We start from the raw sequence: 11,788 nt of genomic DNA on the forward strand, positions 1-11,788 counted from the left end.
GCAAATGCCAATGAACACAGTCACTCCAAGGTATTTGCTACCCTTAGCAGTTAGAATTTTTTTCCCTTTGATGATACTAAATAGGAGGACGCATATATACAGCCATAGAGGTAGATCAAAGCCTATGATTTTTAAAAAACAATTTATTTTATTTTTTGTTGTTGTGAGAATATACATAGCAGAACATACACCAATTCAACAATTTCTGCATGTAAAACTAAGTGACGTTGATCACATTCTTCAAGTTGTACAACCATTCTTACCCTCCTTTTCTGAGTTGTTCCTCCCCTGTGAACAGGAACTCACTGCCCCCTATGGTTCGTATCTAGTCTTTCAATTTATATAATTATAAAATTTAAATAGCAAACTCTTCTATAGTACTTATGGTTCTCAAGCATTAACTCACCTCATCTTGATAATAACCCTGTATGGTAGAAAACTGAGTTGTTATTGTTAGGTGCCACTGAGTCAGTTCTGACTCATAGAGACCCTATACACAACAGAACTAAACACTGCTGGGTCCTACACCATGCTCACAATTGTTGCTATGCTTGAACGCATTGTTGCAGCCGCTAAGTCAATCCATCTCGTTGAGGCTCTTCCTCTTTTTCACTGACCCTCTACTTTATCAAACATGATGTCCTTCTCCAGGGACTGATGCCTCCTGATAACATGTCCAAAGTTCGTGATACATAGTCTCGCCATCCTTGCTTCTAAGGAGCATTCTTGTACTTCTTCCAAGACAGATTTGTTCATTCTTTTGGCAGTCCATGGTATATTCAATATTCTTCTTCAACACCAAAGTTCAAAGGCGTCAATTCTTCTTCGGTCTTCCTTATTCATTGTTCAGCTTTTGCATGCATAGGAGGCGATTGAAAACACCATGGCTTGGGTCAAGCACAGCTTAGTCCTCAAAATGACATCTTTGCTTTTCAACACTTTAAAGAGATCTTCTGTAGCCGACTTGCCCAATGCAATGTGTCTTTTGATTTCTTGACTGCTGTTTCCATGGGTGTTGATTATGGATCCAAATAAAATGAAATCCTTGACAACCTCAATCTCTTCTCTGTTTATCATGATGTTGCTTATTGGCCCAGTTGTGAGGATTTTTGTTGTCTTTATGTTGAGGTGTAATCCATATTGAAGGCTGTGGTCTTTGATAGTCATCAGTAAGTGCTTCAAGTCATCTTCATTTTCAGCAAACAAGATTGTGTCATCTGAATAACACAGGTTGTTAATGAGCCTTCCATCAATTCTGACGCCCCATTCTTCTTCATATAGTCCAGCTTCTCAGATTATTTGCTCAGCATACAGATTGAATGGGTACGGTAAAAGAATACAACCCTGACGCACACCTTTCCTAACTTTAAACCATGCAGTGTTACCTTGTTCTGTTGAACAACTGCCTCTTGAGCCATGTACAGATTCCTAATGAGCACAATGAAGTGTTCTGGAATTCCCATTCTCTGCAATGTTATCCATAATTTGTTATGATTCACACAGTCAAATGCCTTTGCATAGTCAATAAAACACAGGCAAACATCTTTCTGGTATTCTTTGCTTTCAGCCAGGATCCATCTGACATCAACAATGATATCCCTTGTTCCTTGTCCTCTTCTAAATCCAGCTTGAGTTTCTGGCAGTTCCCTGTCAATATACTGCTGCAGCTGCTTTTGAATGATGTTCAGCAAAATTTTGCTTGCATATGATATTAATGAGCTGAGCTAAAAGAGCTGAACAGAAGATTTCAAAGGGCTGCTTGAGAAGACAAAGTATTATGATGACACGTGCAGAGACCTGAAGAGAGAAACCAAAAGGGAAGAACATGCTGGGCATTTCTCAAGCTGAAAGAACTGAAGAAAAAATTCAAGCCTCAAGTTGTAATAGTGAAGGATCCTATGGGGAAAATATTAAATGATGCAGGAAGCATCAAAAAAAGATGGAAGGAATACACAGAGTCACTATGCCAAAAAGAATTGGTCAGCATTCAACCATTGCAGAAGGTAACGTATGATCAGGAACTGATAATACAGAAGGAAAAAGTCCAAGCTGCACTGAAGGCATTGGTGAACAACAGGGATCCAGGAATTGACGGAATACCAACTGACATGTTTCAACAAAGGGATGCAGAGCTGGAAGGGCTCACTCATCTATGCCAAGAAATTTGGAAGACAGCTACCTGGCCAATTGACTGGAAGAGAAAACAGAGGCAGAGAGAAATTAATTAGTTAACATAGCTAATTAATTAGTTAAGTGGTATAGGTGATATTTGAACCCAAATATTCTGGCTTGGGTTTGTTCTTAACCACTCCATTTTGCTGCCTCTTCAAATCAAAATTGAAACCCATCGACACAGATAATTGTTGAATTCTGGTACCCAATCATTATTTCATTATTATCAATTATAATAAAACAAATCTGACTCTATTTCATACTACATTTTTCATATTACTTGCACATAATATAATTTATTCTTCACTAAATGCCACACAGTAGGCCAGATAGGTATTATTATTATTAATCCTCATTTTATAGATTATAATGTAGAGGGTCTGAACCTAGGAGAAAATCATGAGCCATTGCATTGGCTCCATAGAACCTAGGTTATTAAACTCTGGAAGGGGAAATGATCCATAAAAGGGTGGTCAAGAAAACTGAAATATTTTTTGTTTTGTTTCTTTTTTTAAATAATTTTTATTGTGCTTTAAGTGAAAGTTTACAAATCAAGTCAGTCTGTCACATATAAGCTTATATATATATATATTTTATACCTTACTAAATACTCCCATTTACTCTCCCCCTAATGAGTTAGCCCACTCCCTTCTTCCAGTCTCTCCTTTCGTGACCGTTTTGCCAGTTTCTAACCCTCTCTACCCTCCCATCTCCCCTCCAGACAGGAGATGCCAACACAGTCTCAAGTGTCCACCTGATACAAGTAGCTCACTCTTCATCAACAACTCTCTCCAACCCATTGTCTAGTCCCTTCCATGTCTGATGAGTTGTCTTTGGGAATGGTTCCTGTCCTGGGCCAACAGAAGGTTTGGGGACCATGACTGCCGGGATTCTTCTAGTCTCAAGAAAACTGAAATATTTAATGGTTTTTTAAAAATCATGGTTCTTATATCAAAATGTTAACATATCCCATATTTATTTGGGGTTTTAATGACTAACTTGATTTAAAAAATCACTTATTCATGGAGATCTATACCATGACCTGGCAGTTTATAGAGTGCTTTCATTCCATATTTATTTATTTTTTTCAATTTTGCTCTTCAGAAAAAGTTTGTTTTGAAAGGACAGATATGTCCTTTTCTAGGTGAGGGCCTTTGAGTTAGCCAGAATTTGTTATTTTTTTTTCTAGGGTGTTGTGTACCAAATTACTTTATTTGAAGGAATGGTCCAAATGAAAGACCTGAAGTGGATGCATTGGTACAATTTATAGAAAAGGTAAAGGTAAACCCCATAGGCATGCGCTGTCTTGGTGACCGTGGAACTCACACCTGTGGCTATGGAGCAGCCAGGCTAAAGCTTAGCTCTCTCCGTATCTGTCTCCCAGGGTTTGCTTGTCAAAGAGACACTCTGCCAGGCCAGATTCTTTGGGCTCCCGTTTTGTGCAAGCTGGTTATGTAGTCACCCAATTCTTTGATGGATTTCACCTGCTCACTTTGGTAATGAGTCTCAACAAAGTCACACAAATGGGGGTCGTCCTTGTCAGTGGCCAGTTTGTGCAGTTCCAGCAGTGACTGATTCAGGCTTTTTTCCAAGTGTAATGCACACTCCATTGCATTCAGCCCGCTCTCCCAGTCATCATGGTCTGGTTTCTTGATATCCTGAAGGAAGATTGGGCCACCTCAATGGTTCTTCAGCTTCATCATTTTCTCAGCATGTTCCATCCTCCTTGTGAGATTGGTGAAGAAAATATTTGGCAAAATTCTTCAAAGTCACATCATTTCAGTGGAAGTAAAAAGACAGGCAGACGGAGGAGGCGTAGAGCTTCAGGTCGATCTGGCAGTTGATCTGATTGCAGTTCTGGAGCACCTGCAAGGGCGACGCGGTCGTCATGGTGATGGTTGAGGAGAGGCAGAGTGGTGCTGTGAGGGCCTGGAGTGGTGGTGGGGGTGTGGGGGACATGGGGCATGCGAGGGCGCTGCTGTGAGGAGGTGGCTGAAGGCAGGCTGGGAGCAGCCAGTTGGAGGGAGGCTGGTGAGCTCCAGGGTCTGTTAAAGCACTGTTGAAGCAGGGAGGAGACCACCGTGACTCCGCAAAGGACATCTGGCTGAGTTAGCCAGAATTTGAACCAAGACGTGGGCTGATTTCACTTGCCCTGTCCTTCTCACAATACCTGCTTGCCTTTCTTCTCATTGCTTTTCTTCCCCTTTTCCCTCACTTACTGAATAATCTAGCACCCTTTCCTTTGGGTATAAATATCTGAATAACTTATAGAAGATATATTTGAATTTATAATGATATTAAGTGTACTTTTAAAAGTACATTTTATTTACAGTATGCTGTTTGGTCACATATCAAATTTCTTTGTGTGTAGGTAATATTCATCAAATGCTTGAATGAATGAGTGGATAGATGAATGAATGAATAACAGCTCAGGTTGTTATCATAACTGCTTTTAAGTTAATTAAGTATTGAAGGAGCCTGACTCCCCCTTCACCCCTTGGAGTGTATATTCTTAAGCATTTGACTTGCTATCTTAGTTGTTTCCAAGTTTATGAGTTATCTTTCTTCCTTCTCTCCAACTGGCTCTGGATTCTTAAAAATTGAAATATGTAAAATATAAATGTACCTATTTTTTTTATAGTACCACAGGAGAATGAACAAATGTGTCTTGGAAGAAGTACAGCCAGAATGCTCCTTAGAAGCAAAGATGGTGAGATTTCTTCTCACATATTTTGGATATGTTTTCAGGAGGGACCAATCCCTGGAGAAGGACATCATGCCCAGTAAAATAGAGGGTCAGTGAAAAAGAGGAAGATCCTCAACAAGGTGGATTGGCACAGTGGTGTCAACAATGGGCTCAAACATAGCAATGATTATGAGAATGGTGCAAGGCCAAGCAGTGTTTTGTTCTGTTATATGTAAGGTCACTATGAGTCAAAAACCAACTTGACACCTCAGAACAAAAAAAAAAAAAAAAAAAAAACCAACAATAGTACCACAAAATGGCAACTAAGCTCTCATCTATATACCATTTGGAGCCCTGGTGGTGTAATGGTTAAGAGCTCAGCTGCTAACCAAAAGGTCAGCAGTTCAAATCCACCAGCCGCTCCTTGGAAGCCTATGGGGCCATTCTACTTTGTCCTGTAACATTGCTATGAGTTGAAACGGACTCAACGGCACCTAACAACAACAACAACAACATACATAATTTACCCACTTGATCTTATCATTAGAATATGTGATCCCCCTAAAATTGGATTTGAAACAATGCCTAGCGTTCTCAGGAATTTTCTTCACTCTTCAAAGAGTTAAAAAAAAAAAAACAAACCTACTGCCGTTGAGTCAGTTCCGACTCATAGCGACCCTGTAGGACAGAGTAGAACTGCACCATAGAGTTTGCAAGGAGTACCTGGCGGATTCGAATTGCTGACCTCTTGGTTAGCAGCCATAGCACTTAACCACTGCGCCACCAGGGTTTCCCTTTAAAGAGTAAAAAAAAAAATTGTAAGTGCTGGCAGTGAAATATGTGTGTTTCCAACTGTAGTTAATAGTGACTGATGAAAAATGACAACTCTGTGGCTTAAAGTGAAACATAAAATAATTAATACAAAGTGCCAGAATTTCAGATAAAGTTCTTTGTTGTCTGCAATTAGGGCAATGTTCAATGTAGACTTGAATATAACTCCAAAGAGCTTTCTTGAGAAGGAACTCAGAAACTGTGGGTATATGTATGCCTTAGAAGTAAATTACACGATAAAATATTTATTTATTTATTTTATTGTGTTTCAGGTGAAAGTTTACAGCTCTAGTTTCTCATACAAGAATTCATACACACATTGTTATGTGACCCTAGTTGCCACCCTATAATGTGACTGCACATTCTTTCTTTCCATCCCAGATTTCCTGTGCCCATTCACCCAGCTCCTATAACTTTCTGCCTTCTCATCTTGCCTCTGGACAGGAGCTACCCATTTAGTCTCTTGTATCAAATTCAACCAAGAAGCACACTCTTCACAAGTATCATTTTATATCTTATAGTCCAATCCTTTCTTTCTCTGAAGAGCTGGCTTAGGGAATAGTTCTTGTTCTGGGTTAGCAGAGAGTCTGGAGGCCATGCCTCCTGGGGTTCCTCCAGTCTTAGTCTGTTTTTTTTTTCCTTACTATAATTTGAATTCTGCACCACACTTTTTTCCTTCTCTGTCAGGGACTCTCTGTTGTGTTCCCTGTCAGGGTGGTCATTGGTGGTAGCTGGGCACCATCTATTTCTTCTGGTCTCAGGCTGATGGAGTCTCTGGTTTATGTGGCCCTTTCTGTCTCCTGGGCTAATATTTTCCTTCTGTCTTTGGTAATCTTCATTCTCCTTTGCTCCAGGTGGATTGGGAACAATTGATGCATCTTAGATGGCTGTTCTCTAGTTTTTAAGACCCCAGACAGATGTCACTCACCAAAGTGGGATGCAGAACATTTTCTTAATAAACTTTTATGCCAATTGACCTGTTGTTGCTGTTAGGTGCCATTGAGTGGGCTCTGACTCATAGTGACCCCATGCAAAACAGAACAAAACACTGCCCGGTCCGGCGCCATCCTTACATTCGTTGCTATACTTAAGCCCAACGTTGCAGCCAGTGGGTCAATCCATCTCATTGGGGGTCTTCCTCTTTTTCGCTGACCCTCTGCTTTACCAAGCGTGATGTCCTTCTCCAGGGACTGATCCCTCCTAACAACATGTCCAAAGTATGTGAGTCTCTCCAGCCTTGCTACTAAGGAACATTCTGGGTATACTTCTTCCAAGGCAGATTTGTTTTTCCTTCTGGCAGTCCATGGTATATTCAATATTCTTCTCCAACACCACAATTTAAAGGCACAAATTCTTTTTTGGTCTTCCTTATTCATTGTCCAGCTTTCACATGCATATGCTGTGATGGAAAACACCATGGCCTGGGTCAAGTGCACCTTAGTCCTCAAGGTGACATCTTTGCTTTTCAACACTTTAAGGAGGTCTTTCGCAGCTGATTTTCCCAATGCAATGCATCTTTTGATTTATTTATTTATTTATTTATTGTACTTTAGGTGAAAGTTTACAAATCAAGTCAGCCTCTCATACAAAAATTTATACACACCTTGCTATGCATTCCCAGCTGCTCTCCCCCAGTGAGACAACACATTCCTCCTCTCCACCCTATATTCCCCATGTCCGTTCAACCAGCTACTGTCCTCCTCTGCTTTCTCATCTCATTACCAGACAGGGGTTGCCCACAGAGACTCAAAGTGTCCACTTGAGCCAAGAAGTTCACTCATCACCAGAATCATTGTCTATCTTACCCACCAAAAAAAACAAACCCACTGCTGTTGAGTCAATTCTGACTCAAAGCAACCCTATCTTACAGTCCAGTCCAATCCCTGTCTGAAGAGTTGGCTTTGGCAATGGTTCCAATCTTGAGCTAACAAAGGGTCCAGGGACCATGACTGTCAGGGTCCCTCCAGTCTCAGACAGACCGTTAAACCTGGCCTTTTGACGAGAATTTGAGATCTGCATCCCACTGTTCTCCTGCTCCATCAGGGATTCTCTATTATGTTCCCTGTGCAGGGCAGTGATCAGTGGTAGCTGGGCACCATCTAGTTCTTCCAGTCTCAGGCTGATGTGGTCTCCGATTCATGTGGCCCTTTCTGTCTCGGGTTGATAATTACCTGTGTCTTTGGTGACCTTCATTCTCCTTTGATCCAGGTGGGTTGAGAGCAATTGATGCATCTTAGATGGCCACTTGCTAGTGTTTAAGACCCCAGAAGCCACTCTCCAAAGTGGGATGCAGAATGTTTTCTTAATAGATTTTGTTATGCCAATTGACCTAGATGTTGCCTGAAACCATGGTCCCCAAACCCTGTCCCGTACTATGCTGGCCTTCAAAGTGTTCAGTTTATTCAGGAAACTTCTTTGCTTTTGGTTTAGTCCAGTTGTGCTGACATCCCCTGTGTAGTGTGTTGCCCTTCCCTTCACCTAAAATAATTCTTGTCTACTAATTTTTTTTTTACTATCTAGCTACTGAACATCCCTTTCCCTCCCTCCCCACCCTCGTAACCATAAAGGAATATTTTCTTCTGTGTTTAAACTTTACCTAGAGTTCTTAGAATAGTGATCTCATATAATATTTGTCCTTTTGCAACTGACTAATTTCATTCAGCACAATGTCGTCCAGATTCCTTCATGTTATGAAATGTTTCACAGATTCATCGCTGTTGTTAATGTTGTGTAGTATTCCATTGTGTGACCATACCATAATTTATCCATTCATCTGTTGATGGGCACCTTGGTTGATTCCATCTTTTTGCTATTGTAAACAGTGCTGCAATAAACATGGGTGTGCATATTATCTGTTCATGTGAAGGCTCTTATTTCTTTAGGGTATATTCCAAGGAGTGGAATTGCTGGGTTGTATGGTAGTTCTATTTCTAGCTTTTTAAGGAAGTGCCAAATCGATTCCCAAAGTGGTCGTACCATTTGACATTCCCACCAGCAGTGTATAAGTGTTCCAATCTCTCCACACCCTCTCCAATATTTATTATTTTGTGTTTTTTGGATTAATTCCAGCTTTGTTGGGGTGAGATGGAACCTCATTGTAGTTTTGATTTGCATTTGTCTTATGATCGTGAGCATTTCCTCATGTATCTGTTAGCAGGCTGAATGTCTTCTTTGGTAAAGTGTCTGTTTATGTCCTTTGCCATTTTTAATTGGGCTAATTGTCTTTTTTAGCTGAGTTTTTGCAGTATCATGTGGATTTTAGGGATGAGGCGCTGATCGGAAATGTCATAGCTAAAACCTTTTTCCCAGTCAGTAGGTAATCTTTTTACTCTATTGGTGAAGTCTTTGGATGAGCATACGTGTTTGATTTTTAGAGCTCCCAGTATCTAATTTTTCTTCTGCATTGTTAGTAATGTTTTGTATACTATTCATGCCATGTATTAGGGCCCCTAGTATTGTCCCTGTTTTTTCTTCCATGATCTTTATCGTTTTAGATTTTATATTTAGGTCTCTGATCCATTTTGAGCTCGTTTTTGTGCATGGGGTGAGCTATGGGTCTTGTTTCATTTTTTTGCAGTTTTTTCATTTTTTTCCAGTTATGCCAGCACCATTTGTTAAAAAGACTGTCTTTTCTCCATTTAACTGTTCTGGGGCCTTTGTCAAATATCAACTGCTCATATGTGGATGGATTTATGTCTAGATTCTTAATTCTGTTTCATTGGTCCATGTACCTGTTGTTGTACCAGTACCAGGCTGTTTTGACTACTGTGGCAGTATAATAGTTTCTAAAATCACGTAGAGTAAGGCCTCCCACTTTGTTCTTCTTTTTCAGTAATGCTTTACTTATCCGGGGCCTCTTTCCCATCCATATGAAGTTGGTGATTTGTTTCTCCATCTCATTAAAGAATGTCGTTGGAATTTGGATTGGAATTGCATTAAACCTATAGATCGCTTTTGGTAGAATAGACGTTTTTATAGTGTTAAGACTTCCTATCCATGAGCCAGGTATGTTTTTCCACTTTTGTAGGTCTCTTTTGGTTTCTTGCACTAGTATTTTGTAGTTTTCTTTGTATAAGTCTTTTACATCTCTGGTAAGGTTTATTCCTAAGTATTTTATCTTCTTGGGGGCTACTGTAAATGGTACTGATCTGCTGATTTCCTCTTTGATGTTCTTTTTGTTGGTGTAGAGGAATCCAAGTGATTTTTTATGGTTATCTTGTATCCCAATACTCTGCTGAACTCTTTTATTAGTTTCAGTAGTTTTCTGGAGGATTCCTTAGGGTTTTCTGTGTATAAGATCATGACATCTGCAAATAGAGATAATTTTACTTCTTCCTTGCCAATCTAAATGCCCTTTATTTCTTTGTCTAGCCTAATTGCTCTGGCTAGGTCCTCCAGCACAATGTTGAATAAGAGTGGTGATAAAGGGCATCCTTGTCTTGTTCCCGTTCTCAAGGGGAATGCTTTCAGGCTCTCTCCTTTTAGGATGATGTTGGCTGTTGGCTTTGTATAAATGCCCTTTATTATGTTGAGGAATTTTCCTTCTATTGCTATTTTGCTGAGAGTTTTTATCATGAATGGGTGTGGAACTTTGTCAAACGCCTTTTCTGCATCAATTGATAAAATCATGTGATTCTTGTCTTTTGTTTTATTTATGTGGTGGATTACATTAATTTTTTTTCTAATGTTGAACCATCCCTGCGTACCAGCTATGAATCCCACTTGGTCATGGTGAATTAGTTTTTTGATATATTGTTGAATTCTATTGGCTAGAATTTTGCTGAGAATTTTTGCATCTAAGTTCATGAGGGATATAGGTCTGTAATTTTCTTTTTTTGTGGTGGCTTTTTCTGGTTTTGGTATCAGGGATATGCTGGCTTCATAGAATGAGTTTGGTAGTATTCTGTCCTTTTCTATGCTCTGAAATACCTTCAGCAGTAGTGGCGTTAACTCTTCTCTGAAAGTTTGGTAGAGCTCTGCAGTGAAGCTGTCTCAGCCAGGGCTTTTTTTTCTGTTTGGAGTTTTTTGATTACCTTTTCAGTCTCTTCTTTTGTTATGGGTCTATTTAGTTGTTCTACCTCTGTTTGCGTTAGTTTAGGTAGGTAGTGTGTTTCTAGGAACTCGTCCATTTCTTCCAGGTCTTCAAATTTGTTAGAGTACAATTTTTCCTAGTAATCTGATATGATTCTTTTAATTTCAGTTGGGTCTGTTGTAATATCACCCATCTCATATCTTATTCGGGTTATTTGCTTCCTCTTCTGTTTTTGTCAGTTTGGCCAGTGGTTTATCAATTTTGTTGATTTTTTCAAAGAACCAGCTTTTGATCTTGTTAATTCTTTCAATTGTTTTTCTGTTTTCTATTTCATTTAGGTTCAGCTCTAATTTTTATTATTTGTCTTCTTCTGGTGGCTGAGGTTTTCTTTTGTTTCCCTCTTTCTATTTGTTCAAGTTGTAGGGATAATTCTGTGATTTTGGCCCTTTCTTCTTTTTGGATGTGTGCATTTATTGATATAAATCGACCTCTGAGCACTGCTTTCACTGTGTCCCGAAGGTTCTGATAGGAAGTGTTTTCATTCTCATTGGATTCTCTGAGTTTCTTTTTTCCATCCTTAATGTCTTCTATAATCCAGTCTTTTTTGAGCAGGGTATTGTTCAGTTTCCAAGTGTTTGATTTCTTTTCCCTGCTTTGTCTGTTATTGATTTCCACTTTTATGGTCTTTTGGTCAGAGGAGATGCTTTGTAATATTTCAATGTTTTGGATTTTGCTAAGTTTTGCTTTATGACCTAATGTGTGGTCTATCCTAGAGAATGTTCCATGTGTACTAGAAAAGAAAGTATACTTGGTTGCTGTTGGGTGGAGTGTTCTGTATATGTCTATGAGGTCAAGTTGGTTGATTGTGGCATTTAGATCTTCCCTGTCTTTATTGAGCTTCTTTCTGTATGTCCAGTCCTTTACCGAAAGTGGTGTGTTGAAGTCTCCTACTATTATTGTGGAGCTGTCTATCTCACTTTTCAATGCTGATAGTGTTTGTTTTATGTATCTTGCAGCCCTGTCATTGGGTGCATAAATATTTAATATGGTTATATCTTCTTGGTATA

General features: G+C 39.5%; 1 pseudogene; it reads right to left on the minus strand.

Moving 5' to 3' along the window:
- Positions 1 to 3,385: 3,385 nt before the first annotated feature.
- On the minus strand, positions 3,386 to 4,062 carry LOC100667820 (ferritin heavy chain-like; annotated as a pseudogene).
- Positions 4,063 to 11,788: the final 7,726 nt, after the last annotated feature.

This window comes from Loxodonta africana, chromosome X (genome assembly GCF_030014295.1).
Source record: "Loxodonta africana isolate mLoxAfr1 chromosome X, mLoxAfr1.hap2, whole genome shotgun sequence".
NCBI lineage: Eukaryota > Metazoa > Chordata > Mammalia > Proboscidea > Elephantidae > Loxodonta > Loxodonta africana.